The sequence below is a fragment of the Cetorhinus maximus genome, chromosome 2, assembly GCF_964194155.1.
Source record: "Cetorhinus maximus chromosome 2, sCetMax3.hap1.1, whole genome shotgun sequence".
NCBI lineage: Eukaryota > Metazoa > Chordata > Chondrichthyes > Lamniformes > Cetorhinidae > Cetorhinus > Cetorhinus maximus.
In genome coordinates this window covers 32,507,602-32,530,589 of record NC_135880.1, presented here as the reverse complement: position 1 = coordinate 32,530,589, position 22,988 = coordinate 32,507,602, and the positions used below count along the sequence as shown (strand labels likewise).

Here is a 22,988-nt window from a genome sequence, read left to right as displayed (position 1 = left end):
ACTGACATGGTGTGATTTGAAGTCATGTTCTCTGGATTATTAACCTACGTCACTGGATAAATAGCTCAGTAAAATAACCACAATGCTATTGTACTCGGTAACATAATGATACAGAATGAAAAGATTATGCTCCTTTTTAAGATTTATTTCTAAACTGATGATGAGAATTTTGCTTCCTTTCAATTTTCTCACATCCTCACCTGAAGATGTTGACTTATTCTTGGGTATGTTACTATGGTTATATTTCCTTGTTTATAGTGGTTGTTGGACTCTATGGCTCAGTGTTGCACAAGGAAGGGCATTTATCACAATACCCTATTGGTAACTCTTTAACTTAACTTACCCTTGGAGTTAGATAGAAAATTAACAGAACTATTGGGGGTATTGTGTTAAGTTCTGGGCAGCTCACTTTGGGAAGAATGTGAAAGCATTAGAGAGGGTAGAAATTAATTATGAGAATGGTTCCAGGGATGAAGGACTTCAGTTGCAGAGATAGATTAGAGAAGCTGGGGACTGTTCTCCTTAGAGAAAAGAAGGTTGGGAAGAAATTTGGTAGAGGCATTCAAAAGCGTGAAGGGTCTGAACCAAGTAGATAGGAAGAGATTGTTCCCATTGGCAGAAGGACCAGAGGACAACGACTTAAGGTGAATGGTAAAAGAAACAAAGGTAACATGAAGAAAATCTTTTATACACTGTGAGTGGTTAGGATCTGGAAGTAGGGTGGAGACAGATTCAGTCAGGACTTTCAAAGGGGAATTTGATAATTATCTGAAGGGAAAAAAGTGCAGGGCTATGGGGAAAAAGCAGTATAGTGGGACTAGGCGATTTGCTCTTGCAGACAGCTGGCATGAACACAATGGGTTGAATGACCTCCTTCTATGCTGTAACCATTCTATGATTCTTCATTTCTCTTTGCTGGTTAAATAGATGACGTGGAATCTATGATATTGTAGAGTGTATTTTATACATCGACCGAGTGGCTTTTTATTTTTCTCCTTTTCCTATGCTTTCATTAATTCCATTGCGGCAGTTGGAACATTTTACGTCTGGCTAAATTGGAAGTACTGTCTTTTAGTTGTATCTTGATACAAATAATAGGATACTTGTCAGTCAGATAAAATCATTTGCTAAAGTAGTACATTATATTTTCATGAAGTTGTACCTTGATCCAAACAGCTGCGTTGTTATATTGTTTAGGATTTTAGATCATTGGGGTGCTTTTAATGCTTGAAATTTAGATTTCTTTTATGGAGGCATCAGTAATTAAACATTACCATGCAATTCTACTTTAGTAAAGCAAGATGTAAACAAAATGGGGGGAAGTCATGTGCAGTGCTACAATAACAATCCATTGGCATTCCAGTGGAAATTCTGCAAGACGCAGGCGTATGCAACTATTGTCTGAATACTAACTCCTAACTGAACCCATGGTGGTCGGAAGAAGTCTTTGTTCAGAGAAGGATTCTTTCCCTCTAAATGAGCAATCTACCTTGTTAGCTACTTGCTGACTAGGGTGTGGTTAAAGAGTCTTGTCGTGGTAATATAAAGGTTAGAGAGTAAAATTATATTTCAAACACATTGCTGAAAAAATTATAACTGATTGGGTGAAATGTTTATTATAATTATCTATATTAAGAACTCCCCATAATTATTTTGACAGATTCATAATTTTCCTACAACATAAAGAAATAAAATGTATTTGTAAAATAAAAATAGCCACAATATTTTACTTTTGCTCAGCGATAATATCTGCATTATAATCTATTAATAAATTGTACTGCAACATCCCCAGTAATAGCGATAGTATTTGATGGGTTTCTGTACAAGCAGTATGCATTGCATCAGTAGTAAAGTACTCCAGGGATGGTTTATGCTATTTAATTGTGAAGTACTGTCGCAAATGTAAAGTTTGCTGATGCAGTGAATTATATAGCCAAGTTTAAGCTGCGAATAAAACTGCATTTAGATTTTTTTTAAAGGCACAGAGGATCTGCTATTCTATTCTTCCCATTGACCTGCACATGATCTGCCATGCCTGCAGCACAAATCTCTCTGTTGCTTGTTACCATGGTTACAAAAAGCTAATGGTAAACCAATGGGCTTTCTGCAGCATTGCTGAAAAGGACCAGCCATTTTGGTTATGGGAGCACACTGAAATAATGCTCTGCTTTATCTAGCAATAAAACCAGCTATTGAGGAGAAAGTCCTGCATTCCAGATTATTCTTGTGTCTCAGAATGCCACCTCACTAACGCTTGACTATCAGGCTGTTAATTGTTGCCTCTGAACTAAATTGAAAAAAAAAATCTGGAGTGCAAAGGGACAGATCTACACGCATCTGCTATCAGGGAAACACAGGCAGCATTTTGTGTGGTAAAAGAGCGTTTTGCTGTAATGTTACCTTAACAGTGTAACTGTTGTCTGCAAATGCTGAGCAAGTACAAGGGTGTAGCCCCGCTCTGACACTGTTTATGTACATTTTCTGCTGCTTTATTTGGACAGACTCCACTGAAGAAGCAGGTGTGTGATTTATCTGGGCTTCAGATAGACTGCAGCCACTCTGGTTTTATATGCTGCTTCCAGCCAGGCTGCTGCATTTGGGACATCTGCTGTGAAGACACTTGAGTTAAACCTGGTCAGTCGGGCTGCTCAGCTGGTCTCTCTCGTTTAAGGTAAGCTGCAATTACAATGTGTATTTCCCCTTTAATGACAACAGGGAAAGGAAATTGAACGCACTAATGCAGTTTCAGGGGCTGTCGGAGTGTGCGAGTGTTTCTACCCGAGAAACAATTCACCTCTAATACCCACAAAGCTGCCAGCCTTTATACTTCAATACTTGCCATTAAACTGCGGTCATTGCGTTCACTGTAATTGTAGTTTAAAAGCCCCGCTTCCCAATTTCGCGGGGGCTCCCACATCGATAGTTGTAAAAATCATACCACCACCGCTGTTCAAGGACAGCAGTTTGTGATGTTCACATTGTACAAACCTACACACGGTACTCGCATGCTGGTCAAACAGTTGGAGCTACCAGCCATCAGAATGTACAGTGACAACCTTCCCCAGAGAAAGACAAACCCTCATTAAAAATTTAAAACTGTACAATTTTTAAAAAAAAACTACACAGGCGTCTTTTACAAACTCGGATTGGTCTTTGTTTTCTTTTATATGGTGGTTATAAATTACAAACGCTGCAGTATTTATGTTCCGGCGTCTGATGGATTATTTAAACATGAACCTATGATCAGTGTGAGATTAAATTGTATTATGGCACCGTGTCCATTCTGTTCCAGCCGTGTAAAGAGCTAGGAAAAGGCTTTGTTGGCCAGTTTTTTAAAGATCTGCTCAAACTCAAATTATGTTTATTTCTCACTGCAGGCATCATTAACTGGTAAAGCTGTTTTTAATATTTAATCTCAGGCCACCGGAAAATAATCACTTCCTCAGCTAATTCCTTCCTATTAAAATCATTCTGGTTAGCTTGAGTGGTCTTGAAGCGTGCAATAAATTTCATGGTGACAAAGGAAAATTGTCATGAAATGTAGCATGCATCCTACTTGTTCTGTAACTGTAGGTGTGGCAAGTTGTGTTTTGCAAATGTCCTCAAGATATATTTGTTTTCTTGCTCTCTGGAGTGGAAAAACAAAAGAAATGCATTCTGGAATGCAAGAGTAAAGATCATTCAGCAGACTTTTTTGACACCCCTTTTGACTGAGTATAAAACTATATCTCTGCTGGCTCAATCAGGTTCTCTTCTAAAGGAAATGCGTGCAATTTATATAGTATCATCAGTGCAGTATAATTACTGAGAATTTTGCTGTATACATTCTGTGCACTCACACACTATATCCTTACCCTGTGGTGGTTTTGTTTTGCAAATGCTGCTTTTGCCAACAATGTTAAGTGAGATTTTTGTGGCAATGGCAATCATATTTTCAACAATCTCCTTGTTTAGGGAGGGTAGTGAGCGCCTAGGTCTGCTAATTTGTGGTCAGTAAAATATATATTCCTCATAAAATTATGAAGTTAGCCAGACATTGGTACTTTCTGAAAAAAACTTAACTTTCATTGCTGACAAATCTTTCAATGGCTTATAGCTTCCTCATTAATAGAGAATCTTTTTGTCTGCAAAAGATGCTTTATGCATTGTCACAAAATACAGTCTTTATGCAGAGGATTTGCTTCTGTTCTTGAATTTTTGCTGTGGTTATATCAGTTATAATCGATACATTATCATGCTCTAACTTCAAATTTTTGAAAATAGTTTAGGCTAAAATAACAATTTGAAAAATCTATCAAGATTGTTTCTTTATAGATCACTCAAGGATTATGCTGTCTTGTGGCTCTGATAATACCTTTTTCCTTTTTGTTAAATTGTAGCCTATTATAACGAGACCCTTCTGTCACCCTGATAAGTTAGGTTAGATAAAAACCAAAAAAGATCTTTCTGCCAAAAGATTCATGACCGTATTTATCACAATTTCAGTTTCTGTCTAGAAGGAGGTCATTTTTAATGACCTAGACAATGAATCTTTTATCTCACTACAAGAACGATATTTTAATCATCCAAAACTGACTAGGGATTCCTGGAAATCTATTAGCTGCATGCTGCAAAACCTATCTAAAATTAGTATCGTCTCTCCCCTGTCTCGCGTTATTACCACCCAAATACTCCCCAAGAGTATTCCCTTCAATTGGGGGTGGGGAGATCTGTGCTGGTTTGCTATTTGTAGTGAAATTCTAACATGTTCTTTATACAAATATTTGCAATTTCACTAGGGACAAGATAAAATTTCCTGACTGCAGCATCCTCCCCAATGACAGGAGGTTATTTACCTAATGGATCAGCCAAAGGGAAAAAAATAGCCTTCCCATCTTCTAACAAGCTGCATTTTTTTTTACTCCTAATCACCATAATCATTGAGTTCTCTGCCTAAAGGCAGGTCTGACCCACAGTGCGACGACCTCCCCCACAGGCAGGGCATAGAGATAGGTTCTAAATCCACCCCAGCCGGAATGAATATTCAACCCTGCACTGTTGGCACCCATCTGAACCACACTGGCCATCCAGCCACCTGAGCCGACTGGTCCCTTCCGAAACGAATTGCAGCCGGGAGAGGGAGGGAGGGGGAAATGGGGAAAATAAAAAAGAGTTTGTACCTGAAATGCAAAAAAAAAAGGAAAAAGGGGACCAAAGTTGAGAATGTATTTTGCTTTCCCAATCTTTGTGACATCATTATGTATGCTGTGGCAACATACGCTTTCACATGCATGTTGTAGCCTGGTGCTATAAGTAGTGATGGTAGAGGCTCCAATTTCTTTCCATCACATGGCTGATCAGGGATCTCTCTCACTCTTACTGCCTGCCATTGGCATGTGTTGGAAGGCTTTGTAAGTTGATATCTGTTTGGCTGCATTATGAAGGTAGCTTCCTTGGCCATCAAGTCCTGGATGGGGTTTGAACCCGGAGCTCCTACTTTACCTAGCACTCATCCCCTTCTAGCTGTGCCAAGGTGTGTCACTTTCTGTCTTTCTGTCTCCACTGTGTGTGTGTTCAAGCTCCACGCTTGCATTTCAGCGCATAACGTTTCGGGAAGCATTGGAGGTATTGTTTCTTGGAAGAAACAATATCCAACTGAACCCCTATTCTGGTGGTTCAGGGAATTCTTAAAGATCCCATGACATTTTTATTGAAGAAGACTATAGATTTCTTCCAGTGTGCTGGCACATGTTTCTTCTCAAAACCAATATCACCAATAAACAAGCTCTCAGTTATTTATCCCAATTACTCTTTAGTGGGACTTTACTGTGTGTAGAAGCTTACATAACAGCAGTGACTGCACTACACGAATACTAGTTGGTTGTGAAAGGTTTGAGGGCATCCTAAAAACATGATCAGGCACTCTACAAGTGCAAGCTTATCGTGAAGAAAGTCTAGAGGGTGAGTGAGACGTGTGCATGAGTTCTTGAAGATTCTGGGAGAATTAAGAAAACATTATTTATTAAGCAGCTACCATTACAAAAAAAAATGGACAAAATGATTAGAAGTACAATATCTATCATTGAGAAAGTTGACAACTGCACTTGTGATTTCATTACGTTCAGACCTCTCAGTTAAAAGGGTCCAGCTTTAATCTACCTGAATCTAAATTTCAGAATCAAAATGGGGCATTTGCTGACCTTCACGTCTGTGCTGTTAAGCTGTTGTTAGGCCAATGGGGACGTTCATATGGGCTGCTGCATGTTTAGACCGTGTCAGGGACTTCAAAGTAGACATCTTTTCTTTATAAAACCAGCCCAGTCCCGGTCACAAGTCTTCTGTACTGGTTAATTAGTTATCAGGTACACTCCCTCAATGAGTCAATAGAAAAATCAAACACTGCACTAACGCCACCCCATTGCTAATATACCAGTAATCCACTTTCCATATTCCTTTCCTATGATTATACAGTTAATAGCAGAAGTTGTAGAAGGGATCATTTAACTTTGATATCAAGATCAAGAGCTCCCTTCAGAGCTGAAAAAGAGATTTTCTGAAATTGCCTTTGGCTTAGGAAGGAGCTCTTGGTCAACCAGTGAAGCGACTACGTGCAGTTTTAACTGCTGTTGGTGTAACTGGGTGTGTGGGAACCTCCTGATTATGATAATGATCATGTCCCTGAAACACAAAATGAGGGGTTGTGTCTTCCTCAGAGGACGGATGGAGATTCGGCACTGCCCCAAGCGGACTGGGATTTTGGGGTCAAGTTGTTTATGTCCGTGATAGTGGGCCCAAAACGTTGATCGTTTTTCTTTACTTTGTGCATCAGAATACTGCATTATTGAATGTGTGCCCATTTTAAAAAAAATATTGAACTTTGGTCAAGGGTACAACAAAGCTATAAAGTTAAAATTATAACTGTACATATCTTTTCTAAGCCAAAGTCAACAGTTACTATTAATTATTTCTAACCTGCTGTAACATTATTGTCCACTTATGTTGGTTATAGTTTCAAAGAGGTAAATACAAATCAAAAAATGTTATTCGAACCTGTGTTTTAAAAATTAATAAATTGCCGAGAGTACATGGTATGTCATTCAAAATATAAATTTTTAATAACGCTATCGTTTTAGCTATAACAACTTCTGAAGGTCAGTTCCTGAAGAAATAAAGGTAAACTTGGTTTGACTGCAACGGAGGGTTACATGGTGACCAAATAATAGAATGAACCCCAAAGTTCAGTTTTGACTTTTAAAGTCAAAGTGGCTTTAAGGCAAGTCACCTTTTTATAGGGATCAATTTTAACCCATCCACCCAAAGGGATAAGACAGAGGGACTTTTAAAGTTGATTGACTGGACTTGCTATCATGTTCCAGTGCTCATCTCTCTGGCAACTTTAATATTCACTTTGTTGAGGTGATTGAAATGCCTGCCAGAGGCAGACAGGTTTCTCATGAATGCAATGCATATAAATTGGGTTCCGATTGCTATAATTGGGACCTTTGGTGTGGTTTTTTTTTTACTGGTGGCACCAAAGACTTGCCCAGTGGCCAACTTGCTGAGTAAAACCTGATGGGATTGGCTTTAGGCACTGACTGACACGTTAGGAGCTCTATTCAGATTAAGGGGATCTGTGTGTTGTTATGATTTTCACTCCAAGTGATTTTCATCTTGGAGTTTTGCTTGTTCTATGTCTTTTGCCTTAATCCTTAGGAGGAAGATGGTGGCGCAGTGATAATGTCATTGGAGTAGTAATCCAGAAGCCCAGGCTAATCCCTTGGGGACATGAGTTCAAATTGGTTGGTGAAATTTAAATTCAGTTAATAAAATCTGGAATTGAAATCTAGTATCAGTAATGGCGACCATGAAACTATCTTCAATTGTCACAAAAGCCCTAATGTCCTATAGGGAAGGAAATCTGCCATCCTTACCAGTGACTCCAGATCCAAAGCAATGTGGTTGACTCTTAACTGTCCTCTGAAATGGCTGAGCAAGCTACTCTGTTAAAGGGCAGTTAGGGACAGGCAACAAATGCTGGCTTTGCCAGCGATGCCCACATCAGATGCCATTTTCACTTCATTTGTTTGGAGCAACAGCCTCAGTCATCAGAATGAGCAGTAAGGTGGATTTGTGAGAAGACAGCAGCTTTGGGGTGCTGCTCCTTGGCATTCCCCAGCTCACAGAGCCTATAGGCCAGGTGCCTGAAGCCAATCCCATAAGACTTTCCTGGATGGAACTGAGCTTGGCATCAGGAGGCTGTGCTACATCAGGCAGGCTGGAGTCCATAAGCAGAATCCCAATGAACTATCTAGCAGGGCCAGGAAACACATTTACTTCCCATTAACACCAAGGTGGAGAAATTTGCCCATGTAGCAGTGCTTCTAGAACTACTGTGTTCCTGGGGAATTGCTCAACTGATGCTAGAAGAGGCACTACAGGAATGAATTCCTTCCCCAACACTCAATTTGAGAGAGTTCTGTAGTGGCTGACTTCCGTTATGCTAAAGACATTATAGCCTGCACTTGCTTAGCCATCAAGACACCAGTAGATAGCCAGAAGCTTTTGTTCATAGGAAGGGCTATCACTCAGGGTGTTGATCTCAGGAGGATCATACAAATCTGCGCCAGTTTTAAAGGCTGTTGTCAAAACTACTTCTTCCTGGGAGACTTGTTGGGGTGACAATGGCTGCCAACAGCTGGGTGCTCACACTGCTGGAGGCCCAACTCAGATTATAGTACTTCAACTGCTGCTGGGCCCTTTTCTCACCCTCTTACCCATCATGGAGTCAGAAATCCTAACTGGCTTCTGACTGCATGATGGATAAGAGGGTGGCAAGGGAGCAGACTTGCTGCCATCCAGAGAGATGGTAACAGGAGCTGACCCCACTGCCACTCTTGTGGGACCGCAGTTCATCATTCCCACTGATCCGTGGGAGAGCAGCCTGCAGGAGATGAGTAACTTCTTGAAGGGTGGTGATGCTGTGTGAGAGGACGTCACTCAAGCTGAAAGCAGACTCCTTCGTATTTTCAGCCTTGGTATTGAAACTGCATGGTGTAACTGCTTATATGATGCAAGTAATTTTCTTTTCATAGCTGAAGTCCATATCTCTACCTCTCTCAGCAAAGCTGGTAGAGTGTCTTGCCCTTTAAGCAAGTCGTCCCTTAGGCTGTCCTTGCCACCATGTCCTGTTCTGGCTGCATTGCTATGTGCAAACCCCTGTAATTCACTCAGTAACCCACCCAGGGTGCCAAGGACGGTGCTGGTGCATGAAAGGGATGCTGCACATGCCAGTGCTCACCTACTCCTCTGAAGTCGTCTTCGTGAGGCTTTTTACTGCTGAGAAAGAGAGAAGGGACATAGGGGTTCAGTGCAGAGGGTTGTTGGAGAATCTCTACTAGTAGTCACCCAAGCTGAGATTAGCTATGTAAGCATGGGACTGAGAAAGCTGGGGCCTCCTTTGTCTAAATAGCTCAGCTACTCATTGATTCAATGAGGTGCAGTGTCAGTGGGAGCCCTTCGTTATTATTTGGAAACTATTTAAAAACAGTAAGAGAAAAGGACAATGTTGTTCATTCCATTTATAGCTTGTAGAGTCGTGGAGCAGTTAAGTCGTATGTATTACTTTAAATTCTGGTTTATTTTATTCTTTGTATAAACACTTTATGCTGCTGGAGCAACAGCCAACTGGGACCTTTGGACAGACACACAGGTGTGGGTCTTGGCCAGATGATCAGTGAATTCCTGGTGTGGGGCCTTGGTAAACACAGTCTCTTTCCACAGATCCGGGGTCAGATAACTGTAGGTCCTAGAGATGGCATCAAAAGTAGCTTTAGCAAAGCTGCCCAGTGTGGCTGTGCAGCCTCTGGCTGAGGTGTAGCAATTGTCAATACCAGCCATCGAAGCAGTTTCTTGGGTACAGGACCTGAGACAATACCAGTACCTTGGGGATAAGATGTACCAAGGCTGAACCACAACGGCCAGTCACCTTGCATGGTATGGTGTGTGGCTTTCCAATTTTGTTACCCCAGTAACCCCTCCTTACAGAGATGATTGACAGCTTCGCCAGAATAATTGCTCCACGAATGGCAGTGGTCACTTCCTTGGAAGACTTGACACCCTTGACATACAACATGCCCGTTGTAGCCACCAATAGCAACAAAAGCCTTGAACCTTGTGCGTTGACCAGCACGGGTTGCTTCTATACAGGCATGACCCTGAGAACCCCGTCCTTCAAGGTCGATCCCAGGAAGAAGTCAATGATTTCAGACTCCTTGATAGGAAGGGGGAAGAGGTAAATTTCCTCCAGAGTTTTGATCTTCATATCCTTTACCAAACGCCCAAGCATACTTACTTGGCACCCACTCCTTATCTTCAGCCTTTCCACCATGAGCACCACGGCCTCTGCCACATCTCCTACCGTGGCCTCGACCCCGCCCACAGCCACCAAAGCCAAAGCCACTGCGGAAACCTCCCCCACCAGCGGCGTTGTCCGCCTTTTGATGATAATTTTCAGTCTAGGGTTGTTTTGAAGTGGCTATTGATTAGTCCAGAAACATTCAAAGTGGTTGCACAGCAATTGTAACTTTCTGTGAAGAATGCATGTACCACTGAGTGTTATCAATCAATCAATTGATCACCCTTTGTTTATGCAAAGTTGTAACGTTAGTGAAAACCAGGTTCAAAAGGCTGCCAATTGGTGTGGCTATGCCATTAGCCAGAAACCTCTGACAATTAGCTAAATACAGTCACAGTAATAAAGGTTCATTATTGCTTTAATGGAACATAGGGACAGGAGTAGGTCATTTAGCTCCTTGAGCTTGTTCTGACATTCAATGAGATTTGATCTGTAACCTAACTCCATATTCCTGCCTTTGCACCATATCCCTTTACCTTTGGTTAACTCAAATTATCAGTTGACCTAGCATCAACTGCCATTCGCAGATGGAGGTTCCAAACTTCTATCATCCTTCGTGTATAGTTACTATTTCCTAACTTCACTGTTGGAAAACCTAGCTCTAATTTTTAGGCCATGTCCCTCGATCGTCAGTGAAGGTCAATAGCTAGATAGAGAGAAACTGTTTCCTCTTGTTGGGAAGTCCAGATGAAAAAGGTATAAACCTTAAATGTTGAACCACACCACTCAGGGTGACATTACAAAGCACTTCTTTGCACAAAGGGTAGTAGAAATCTGAAACTATTTTACGCCCCCCCCCCCCGCAACAAAAGTTGTTGAGGGTAAGTCAATTGAAAATTTAAAAATTGAGATTTTTGTTGGCCAAAGGTATTGAGGGTTATAGAATCAAGGCAGGTAAGTAGGGAGAACCTACAGATCAGTCATGTTTTAATTCAACAGCAGAACATAGTTGCGAGGCTAAATGGTCTATTCCTATTCCTAAAAGCTAGGAGCGGCCTTCCTCTAAAACCTCTGCTACAAAGATTTCCATGTTGGAAACTAGAGTGTGTTTATACTGAGACACGCTGCACCTAGTTACTGCAGTGCAAACCTTTTGCCTCTATGATTTTCATTTTAGTTTACTGTCAGTTTTCATTTTGTGATATTTTAGCATCCAACATCATTAAAACGACAATGCCAGATTCCTGTCACTAATTGCATTGTTGCCAATATATGAATTGGCTTTAGAGGCCACTTACTGGATGACAATGTCCCTTTAAAGCACTGTTAGCTAACAACTGATTTCAAGCAAACATTCCTCATGATATCAGAGGACAGCCTAATGCCTGTTGGCTTCCTCCAGCTGGAATGACCACTGTGCTTGTTGGTGAAGGTTCCTTGTTTTTGTATTTATCCCAGAAACACATTGTGATTGTATTCTGCTGGCAACAGTAGTGGAATATCTGCTGAGCGTTACAAGGCTAGCTTGTGCAGCCCAGCAGCAGCATAACCCTATAATTTTGGTACTGGCATCTATTGACTGACTTCTATAACCCCTAATGCAGCTTTACAATCCATTTATGTATGCTTTTTAAAAATACTAGTTTGCTGTCATTTTCAGCTTCATTCGCTTCTCCTGTTGTCACTTTATGTCTAACTGCACTTGTTCACCTTGTGAATACCTTTGACTCCTTTCAGCCTATATTCCTATATATAAGCAGATGAAGGGATATTCAAACTTAGCCCAGTGAGTGCAGACCTTTTAAGTAACTTGGTTGAATCTGTCAATCACAGATTTTAAATAAGAAGTGATGTAATGTCGGAATGGTTATGCTGACAGTTTAGCAACTTTAAAAATGCATGTGTGACATCTTTTTGGCTTCTGACACAGTCAATGATACAAATTCCTTGTCTCACCTCCCCCTACTCATTCAGGGTCATGAGACTTAATCGTTGGAGCATTACAATATTGCACAGAAAAAGCCCAACCAGCACATGGTTTGTACTTGGTAGTTAAACGGTAGATGTAATTCCAGGTGCCCACCTTGTTTTCCATTTGCTTTCATCCCCATGTCCCTGAACTCATGGTCCTTCAACCACATACCTAACCTAGGGGTGGATTTAAACACCAAGTGGTTTGCCACTTGGAGGAGGTGGCGGTGTAGTGGTAATGTCGCTGGACTAGTAATCCAGAGACCCAGACTAATGCACCCGCCAAAACCCACCAAGGTAGCTGGAGTTAAAAGCTCGCCTAATGGGAACCGCAAAACCATCGTCAATTGTCATTAAAAAAAACCATTTGGTTCACTGCTGTCTCTACCTGGTCTGGCCTACATGTGACTCCAGACCCTCAGCAATGTGGTGACTCTTAAATATCCTATGAGGTGGCCTCGCAAGCCAGTCAATTGTATCAAATGGTTGCCTGCCTCATCGAGTTGATTTTTTTTGTCTGTTAGAGAAGGTGGGAGTCATTTAAATGTTGTTGATCCACTTGCTGTCCAGAATGGGTGGGTGCAGATCAGATGGCCTCTTATCTTCCAGGAAAGTGGTAGGGAAGGGAGTAAGAGTTGGGGGCAAGAGAGGCCCTGACTTTCCTTGTGAGGTCTGGAGGAACAGTCCTGCTTCCCCTGTCACGACAAAGGGAAATTTTAGGTTTGAAGGGTCTGTTTTTGCTTTCGGAGCGGCTGCAGACCTACTTTTCCTGAGCAGGAAAACTGCTGGCTTCCCTGTTCAGGACCCAATCCAAATCATCTGGGTCCAATTGATGTAATAGGTTCCTGATTTGCATATATTTAAGTCTCCTGCTACTTTAGTTGAGCACTTAATCTGACAGCAAAACCTGCAATTAACATGGCAAGCAGTTAAAAATGATTGGGGTGTGAGAGGTAAGTAACCTGTTTATTTTTTCAACTGCTCACCCACCTGGATTCTGCTTTGTGGGTAGGATTAAGATGCACAACCTGGTCTTTGAAGCTAAAACCATCTTAACTTTTGTCACAAAAGGCAGAATTTTACACTCTTTCCCCGCCACCCCCCCTCCCTCCCAAGGCCCCAGGGTGTGTTGGCAGGCCATCAGGGGGCTGTAAAATGGTCACTTATGGGCCTCTTCCCACCCCTGGCACAATTTGTCCTGCAGCAGGCGGAGTGTGGAGCTCAGTTTGAAGCCGGTTAAGTTCCATTCCGTGGGCTATTGGTAGGAAGTAGTGGGTACCTCCTTTCAGGCCTCCCTGGGCCCATTGGCGACCTCCTCATCCCCCACCCCTCCCCAACAACTTGCCACTCTACTTGACTCCAGTGAAAATCTCCACTGGAGCCTGCTTCCGCCCCAGTAGTGGCTGACAGCTCTCAGATGCAGGATGGCCTCCCCGAAGGGGAGTATTATTTAGCTGCATGGCAGCCTGCCAGAGAGGGCAGGTTCACCAGCTTACCGTTGGCTTTTTCACTGTGGGGGGGGAGTGAGGGGCAGGAACCCTGATGACAGGTAGAATTCTATCCAAACTCTGCCACTGCGTTCCACACTCTTCCATCCCTTTCCACAGTCTCCCATCTCTTACTAAAATGTTCATTGTGCTTGCTATCCTAAATCTCCTGCATTTCTTATGTCCGGTCATTCCAGACTCTGAAACTGCTTAAAACAGTTTGCCTGTAGCAACTTTGTCCCATTCCTTAAGCTTAAACACCTCTCTCTCATCTGTACATATTATTACCGAATGGAGAGTCACTTTGTTTGATGGTTGCTTATGGGAAAGGAACAGTGAAGCAAATCTTTTGTTTTTATTTTGAGTTCTGAGTGTCACAACAATTTGAAAAAGAATCTAACAGGATCACTGCTGAAGTAGCCCGTGTTCATTAGTGGCCTTGTTTTAAAAATCCTATTTGTAAAAGCCTGTAAATGAGATCTGCTGCTCCCGGTGTTATCTTGAACTCATCCATGCCCCCTGCTGAGGCTGCACCTGTTCTGTGCTCATGACTGACAGTTTTACAAATGCTGCCTGTTTGGAGACCTGGCGCGCGCAGGATATTTCTCTAATTTGCCCCCACTGACAGGAAGCCAGAATTCACACATGGATCAGGGGGCTAGAGAGGACCCAGTGAAAAATTAGTGTTGCCAAGAGCCAGTGAAAGGAGGCAATCTGTGTTGTTGTGCGTACTAGCTCATAGAACAAGCATAGAGTTTTGTAAATTTTAAAATTGGACTATGTAACATTTTTAGGGGGAGGCAGTGGTGTATTTATAATGTCACTAGGCTCATAACCCAGAGACTCCGGCTAATGCTCTGGGGACATGGGTTCAAATCCCACCACAGCAGCTGGTGGGATTCAGTTAATAAATCTAGGATATAAAAACCCATCTGGTTCGTTTAATCCCTGTCGGGAAGGAAAATTGCCGTCCTTACCCGGTCTGGCCTGCATGTGACTCCAGACCCACAGCAACGTGGTTGACTCTTAATGGGCCTCTGAAATGGCCTAGCAAGCCACTCTGTTCAAAAGCAGTTGGAGATGGGCGATATTTTGTGTGGTTGGGGTCTAGACAGAGGTTTTCAGGGTTGCCTGTACTCTCAAAGCATGCTGCATGAGTGTGTTGTTTCTTAAATAAAGAGCAATAGTTTTAAGGAAAGTACTTAGACATCTGGATTTCTACACGAGGTTGGAGTTTCTCCTCCTTTAAGGTCTCTCTCTCTCTCTCTCTCTCTCTTAGTCATGTGGTCTGACATCATTATTACATCAGCATCATGTACGCTTCTGATGTTAACCCTTTACTCTACATCTCCCCCAAGTCTTTATCCCGATCACATTTACATCCACTTACATCATGACACCTCCCCTACCCGCCCCCCCCCCCCCCAACCCAAAATTTCAGACATCACAGGGTTAGTCTCTTAAGGTGCTTTCATCAATTTCCCTGACCTTGTCCTGATCTTTTTTGGTGTAGAGCTTATTCTGTATTCTCCCTTCAGTTGGTGTGAGTGTTCTTCTCCTGGGTGACTCTAAAGCTTGTAGGTCCTGGCTCTTCAAGATTTGGATAGTAAGCCCAAGTTTCTATTAGCTTTCTTTCCAAGGATATTAAGGTGCTGCAGTTTCTCCTTATGGTCTATCTCAATCCTGTACGATCTTGGTTGTGGAGTTTTTTCAATGACTGTGTCTTCCTTCTCTTGGTCTTGAACCCATATCCCCTCTCCCCAGGCTTCAGCACTGGTAACTCGTATGCTCTGAGCCTGGTTGCTTCTGTGTTCTTCCTCACATTGTTTTACCCTCCTGTGGTCATTCATGGTGATATTGGGTTTGAGTTTTTGTTCTAGAAACATAGAAAATAGGAGCAGGAGTGGGCCAATAGGCCCTTCGAGCCTGCTCCGCCATTCAATGTGATCATAGCTGATCCTGTATCTCAACACCATGCTTCCTCTCTCAACTCATACTCCTTGACACTTTTAGTGTCTAGAAATCTATTTCCTTCTTAAATATAAAAATACCTGGAAAAACTCAGCAGATCTGACAGCATCTGTGGAGAGGGACACAGTTAACGTTTCGAGTCCATATGACTCTTCAGCAGAACTAAGGAAAAATTGAAAAGAGGTGAAATAGAAGCTGGTTTGAAGGGGGGTGGGACAAGTAGAGCTGGATAGAGGGCCAGTGATAGATGGTGATGGGATCGTTCCCTCCGGGACACCCTGGTCCACTCCTCCATCACCCCCTACATCTCAACCCCCTCCCACGGCACCTTCCCATGCAACCACAGAAGGTGCAACACCTGCCCGTTTACTTCCCCTCTCCTCATCGTCCAAGGGCCCAAACACTCCTTTCAAGTGAAGCAGCATTTCACTTGCACTTCCCTTAATTTGGTCTACTGCACTTGCTGCTCCCAATGCGGCTTCCTCTACATTGGAGAGACCAAACGCAGACTGGGTGACCGCTTTGCGGAACACCTTCGGTCTGTCCGCAAGCATCACCCAGACCTCCTTGTCGCTTGCCATTTCAACACTCCACCCTGCTTTCATGCCCACATGTCAGTCCTTGGCCTGCTGCAATGTTCCAGTGAAGCTCAACGCAAACTGGAGGAACAGCACCTCATCTTCCGACTAGGCACTTTACAGCCTTCTGGACTGAATACTGGGTTCAACAATTTTAGATCATGAACACTCTCCTCCATCCCCACCCCCTTTCCGATTTCCCCCCCACCCCCTTTTTTCCAAAAATTTATATAGATTTTTCTTTTCCCACCTATTTCCATTATTTTTAAATGTATTTCCATCAATTGTTTTATCTCTACCTTTTAGCCTATTTTGATCCCTTCCCCCCCACCCCCACTAGGGCTATCTGTACCTTTATTATCACATTCCTTAGATAATATCACCAGCTTCAACACCTCTTTGTCCTTTTGTCTATGACATCTTTTGGTTATCTCCACCTATCACTGGCCCTCTATCCAGCTCTACCTGTCCCGCCCCCACTTAAACCAGCTTAAATTTCACCTCTTTTCTATTTTCCCTTAGTTCTGTTGAAGAGTTATACGGACTCAAAACGTGAACTGTGTTCCTCTCTGCAGATGCTGCCAGACCTGCTGAGTTTTTCCAGGTATTTTTATTTTTGTTTTGGGTTTCCAGCATCCGCAGATTTTTGCTTTTATCCTTCTTAAATATATTCAGTGACTTGGCCTCCACAGCCTTCTGCGGTAGAGGACTCCACAGGTTCACTACCCGCTGTGAAGAAGTTTCTCCTCATCTGAGTCCTAAATGGCCGACCCCGTATCCTGAGACTGTGACCCCTTGCTCCTTGTTCTAGATCCCCCCAGCCAGAGGAAACATCATCACGCCCCTTCACTTCCTCTCTCCTCACCGTCCAAGGGCCCAAACATTCCTTTCAAGTGAAGCAGCATTTCACTTGCATTTCACCTAACTTAGTCTACTGCATTCGTTGCTCCCAATGTGGTCTCCTCTACATTGGAGAGACCAAACGTAAACTGGGCGACCGCTTTGCAGAACAGCTGCGGTCTGTCCGCAAGAAAGACCCAAACCTCCCTGTCGTTTGCCATTTTAACACCCCACCCTGCTCTCTTACCCACATGTCTGTCCTTGGCTTGCTGCATCGTTCCAGTGAAGCCCAACGCAAACTGGAAGAACAGCACCTCATCTTCCGACTAGGCACTTTACAGCCTTCCGGACTGAATATTGAATTCAACAACTTTAGATCTAGAACTCCCTCCTCCATCCCCACCCCCTTTCCGTTTCTTCCCCCTCCCTTTTGTTTTTTCCAATAATTTATATAGATTTTTCTTTTCCCACCTCTTTCCATTATTTTAAAATCTATACCTTTAATGCCCTGTTAGTCTTTCCACCCCACCCCCACTAGAGCTGTACCTTGAGTGTCCTGCCATCCATTCTTAATTAGCACATTCGTTTAGATAATATCACCACCTTCAACACCTCTTCGTTCCTTTGTCTGTGACATCTTTTGATTATCTGCTCATATCACTGCTTGCTTGTCTCTACAACACCCCCCCACCGCCCCCCAACCAACTTCTCTCCCCCCACCCCACCCCCCACCTTAAACCAGCTTATATTTCACCCCTCTCCTAATATTACTCAGTTCTGTTGAAAGGTCATGAGGACTCGAAACGTCAACTCTTTTCTTCTCCGCCGATGCTGCCAGACCTGCTGAGTTTTTACAGGTAATTCTGTTTTTGTTTTTAATCCCTACATCCAGTCTGTCCGTCCCTGTCAGAATTTTATATGTTTGAATGAGATCCCCCCTAATTCTTCTAAACTGCGGTGAATACAGGCCTAGTTGTCCCAATTTCTCCTCATTTGAGAATCCTGCCATCCCAGAAATCAGTCTGGTGAACCTTCGCTGCACTCCCTCTAGGGCAAGCATATCCCTTCTTGGGTAAGGAGACCAAAACTGCACATAATACTCCAGGCAAGGTCTCACCAAGGCCCTGCACAGCTCCAGTAAGACTTCATTGCTCCTTGTCTAAAAAACCATCTCATAGACACTCCAGGAATTCATCCACCACAGCATTATTCCTAATTTGGTTTGCCCAGTCTAAAAAGCAGATTAAAGTTACACCCATGATAACTGTAGCACTCTTGTTACATGCATCTCTAATTTCCTGTTTAATGTCATCCCCTACCTTACCACTACTGTTTGGAGGCCAAGCTGCAGTAATATTTTCTGCCTCTTATTGCTTCCTAGCTCCACCCAGACTGATTCTATATCTAGATTTTCTGAGCCAATATCCTTTCTCACTACTGCACTGATTTCATCCTTAACTAACAACACCACCCCACCTTCTTTTCCTTTTTGCCGGTCCTTCCTAAATATTGAATACCCTTGGATATTGAGTTCCCACTCTTGGTCATCCTGCGGCCATGTCACTGTAATCGCAATCATATCGTACCTGTTTGCATCTATTTGTGCTGTGAATTCATCTACGTTATATTGAGTGCTCCATGCATTCAGATACAATGCCTTTAGACTTATCTTTTTAACATTTTTACACCTATGTTTTTGTACTATGGCGCTATTTGCTGCATGTTCTTTTTTCCTCTGCCTTCCACTTTTGCTGTCTACTTTCCTGTCTTTCATTTCTATCTTTGTTTCCATCTTTCCCCACTCAGGTTCCCATCCCCTGCCAATTTCGTTTAAACCCTCCCCCACAGTACTAGCGAATACTCCTGTGAGGATATTGGTCCTGGGGTACAACCCATCCAGGTTGTACAGGTCCCATCTTCCCCAGAATCTGTCCCAAAGCCTCAGGAATCTAAATCCCTCACTTTTACACCATCTCTCCAGCCACACATTCATCTGGTCTATTCTCCTATTCCTGATCTAGCTAGTACGTAGCACTGGGAGTAATCCTGAGATTGCTACCTTGGTCCTGCTTTTTAATTTATTTTCTAGCTCCCTATATTCTGCTTGCAGGACATCATCCCCCTTTTTATGCATGCTATTGGTACTGAAATGGACCACGACCTCTGGCTGTTCACACTCCCCCTTCAGAATGTCCTGCAGCCGCTCAGTGACATCCTTGACCCTGGCACCATGGAGGCAACATGCCATCCTGGTGTCAAGTCTGTCGCCATAGAAACATCTATTTATTCCATTACGCTAGAGTCCCCGATCACTATTGCTCTCCCACTCTTTCCCAACCCCTACTGTTCAGCTGAGCCACTTGTGGTGCCATAGACTTGGCTCTTGCTGAATTCCCCTGAGAAACCATCTGCCCCAGCAATATCTAAAACGTAAAATCTGTTGGAGAGGGAGATGGACCCAGGGGACTCCTGCACTACCTGCCTAGTGCTTTTACTCTGCCTGGTGGTCACCCATGTATAAGTCTGTCGTCCATATGGCATATTACTCCTTCCATGTCTTCTAGAGTGTGAGGCATCTGAAGCAGAAGCTATTCCAAAGGGAAATCTGTTGAAGCAATAACGACTGACTGGTGTTATGAATGTGGTCAGCAAACTGGACTCTTTGTCCAGAGGCAACTGCCAAAATCCAATGTTCGCATCCAATTTGGTAAATTAAGTACTCTTGGCTAATTTTGCAAGGCTCTCATCAACTGAAGCCATCAGCTGGATCTCAAGTTCCATTGTTTTACTTAGTTGAGTTAAATCCACACAGATTCTTATAGAACCATTTGGCTTTGAGACCATAACCATTCCTGAACACCAATTTTTTGGCATGGTGATTGATGAGATAATGCCCAAGAGTGGGTGACCGACTTTCCTCAGTGGTAAAGAGGCAAATTGGTGGGTGATGTGGTACTCGGCCTTTAGTTTTCCTGGGCCTGTAAACCATTTTGGAATTTCATTTTGAAACGTACTGCTGTTGTTCTCATCAGCAACTTTGTCCACTTTATAGATTAATTTCAGTTTTAGGCATGCCTTTCTGCTTAGTAGAGGGCATTCTTGATTTTGAATGACAGAGAGGTTCGAGGATTTCTCAGTCTTTATGTTTCAACTTTGCCGTGAGTTGGCTTTTCACTTTTAAAGTTGTCCCACCAGGACCTTGTAATTTAGAGATGAGGGTTGCAGTGTAATCTGTTTGAGCCATTTGACTTCATCTGATAAAGATGAAGAAACCCCTGCCCGTGTCTAGTTTAAATTCTGGTGTGTCCATCCACTTTGAGTTTAACACTCGAATACTTGTTTACAGTATCTCCCTGAGGAAGTATAGTTCCTTTTCTTGTAGTTTTCTGCTTCATGTATCTGCCTCTATTTTAAAGTTTTTCCCTAAAGATTGTCAGCGTTTGAGTGATAAAACCAGTTTTGAAGTGGCCTACTTTTCCACAGTTCTACCTCCCCTGCTGGACATTCTTCTCACTTGTGGTTTGTTCGCCACGCTGATGACATTTCAAAATGGTGGTTGGCAGGATTAGGTTTTGGTGTGCTTTCTCTTTTGTGGCCTACAAACTGAATAGTCTCACTCGATCTTCTCCACGGGACTGCGTTCCCTGTGAACCAATGCCCGATTGTGTTTCCTGATTTCCATTTGCCTCACAATCTGCACTGCTTTTAGTAAGTGTTAAATCCTCTCTTGTCTGTAAGAGATCTGATAATGTTTTGCCTTTGACAGCGATTACGATTCTATCACGAATCAGCTCATCCTTTAAGATTCTATAATTGCAGTTCCCTGCCAGCCTATAGAGATTGTTCATGAACAAATCCATGCTTTCTCTTATTTTGCCTCTCAATTATTAAATTCCAACAGATGCTGAAATAAGAGTTGAAGGCTTGCAGGGCTTCTTCATGAAGTTGAAGTCTCATCAAATCCTTACCTTGCGATCACATAGTCAGCGATAGATCCTACTGCATAAAGTAATGTAGTGACCCGATATTTTTTGTGTAATCCTGAAGCAGTTCTGTACCTTGCGAACCTTTCTTCTCCAGTTGTCCTGGATCTGTTGTGAGCTTTCTGCACTCTGGAATGGTTCTGGGAGTGGTAGTGTGGATTCCATGCTCCTGTTGAGCCTTGGAATTGTTCCTGCTTCTGTGCTGCTGCTGGCTGCTTCACTATTGCCCAGTCTCCGCGTCAGCATCTGTTTGCATCTGCTGCTCCCATGATGTTCTGACGTCTTGGTGAGTCTTATAATTTTTTTCTTTTGTACTGACTTCAAGGATCTCTTTGCTTGCCAGCCCTATATCTTTTTAAGGTCAACTAGATCTTTTACACACCGCCACAATGTTTCTTCATGTGGTTTAGATGGGGGATTTTGGGATTGCCTCTTCTACCAACGTATGCTGTAGTTTCTTAAAACTCTTTATTTACAGCAAGTATTTACATATTTGGACCTCTACATGAGGTTGGAGCTTCTCCTTCTTCCAGATCTCTCATACTACTCAGTCATGTGATCTGACATCATTATTACATCAGCATTATGTGTGCTTCTGATGTTAAGCCTTTACTCTACAGGCGACAAATGCTGGCCTTGCCAGTAAAGTCCGCATCCCATCAAAGAATATTAAAAAACTCACTTAAATTACCATTGAAGTAACAGTAAGCAGGAGTACTAGTGATGGAAGTGCAGGCATTTGGTGGACATTACAATTATTAAAACGTAGAAACTCAGAAAATCATGGTGATCAAGGGTTCATATAAGTTCATCCTCTACGCCTACTGCTGAGTTTTATTTGACAAAGCTGGTTTGAATGTTTCTGCAGGTTTTATCTGAATTCCTATTACAATTCCAACTGGGCACTGCTGGTATGATTTTTATTCGCTTTAGACCTTCATCGGATGTTATTTGCATAATGTCAGTTCTGCCCTTGTAGTAAGAAATCAACCGAATCTTATACCTCCTGCTACTAATAGGCCTGTTGGCCAATTAAATTAGAAATATTGTTCATAATTCTCTAATAGTTTTCATTTTTTATTTTTGTGCTTGTGCTGCAGATTGCAATGTCTCTGCAGATGTTCATGTTATTGTCTCCTGCTCTTATGGAACTACTTTTGTTCCACTGTATTTTGGTGTTGCAGCATAGGAAGGGTGAGGGTATACCAGAGGCATACCTATTTTATTGTCACCACCTTCTCTGTGATCACTTGCCTTTTTCTTTTTAGGTGGTACAATTTGAACTGTTGTTTGCTTTTTTGTGTGTGTGTTTGGCCACGTGTAAAGACTGTCACATCTCTGTGTGACCTGAACATCCACTGGTTTATCACTCTGCATTTGGTATTTCTTTGTGAAAAGGAGCCAGCTTTGCATTAACATATAATAGGCGTATTGATGAGGAGAAAAACATTGCACAGGTCAAATCTCAAGAAGCAGCATGTGGAAGCTTACAGTTTTGATGCTATTACTAGGTGAATGTTTTACATGCGTCCTCTGTTGTTCCAAACAAACTTTTACTACCATCAGTTGCAACATGATAAACATGGCGTCTATAAAGTGGCGTGTGTGATAAGTGGTGTCCATTCTATAAATAAATCACAAGCCATAGAATCTATTTTCACTCTAAATATTGGATGACAGCAAAACAAGATACACAAAATAAAATCCGTTTTATACCCAAATACTGCAGCAATAATCAGTAGATGGATTTATGACAGGGATAGGATTAGCAATATAATGAGTGTTCTATGTATATAGACAGTATGATGTGTGGTGGTGCTGGAGT

The 22,988-nt window shown here is 42.5% G+C and overlaps 1 protein-coding gene and 1 pseudogene across 33 annotated transcripts in view; one reads left to right on the top strand and one right to left on the bottom strand.

Moving 5' to 3' along the window:
- LOC144693046 (sorbin and SH3 domain-containing protein 2-like) overlaps positions 1-22,988 on the top strand; it is a 486,079-nt gene that overhangs the window by 167,789 nt on the left and 295,302 nt on the right. For 27 of the 33 annotated variants that reach the window (XM_078562559.1, XM_078562434.1, XM_078562653.1 and 24 more), the window contains exon 1: positions 2,133-2,671. The exons of 2 other annotated variants lie outside the window; for them this stretch is intronic. The gene's annotated coding sequence lies outside the window, so the exon portion shown is untranslated. Of the gene's footprint in view, positions 1-2,117; positions 2,672-22,988 lie in introns of those variants that run through there. 4 more of the 33 variants (XM_078562424.1, XM_078562361.1, XM_078562599.1 and 1 more) reach the window with 2 other exon arrangements.
- LOC144689955 (small ribosomal subunit protein uS5 pseudogene) lies at positions 9,639-21,040 on the bottom strand (annotated as a pseudogene).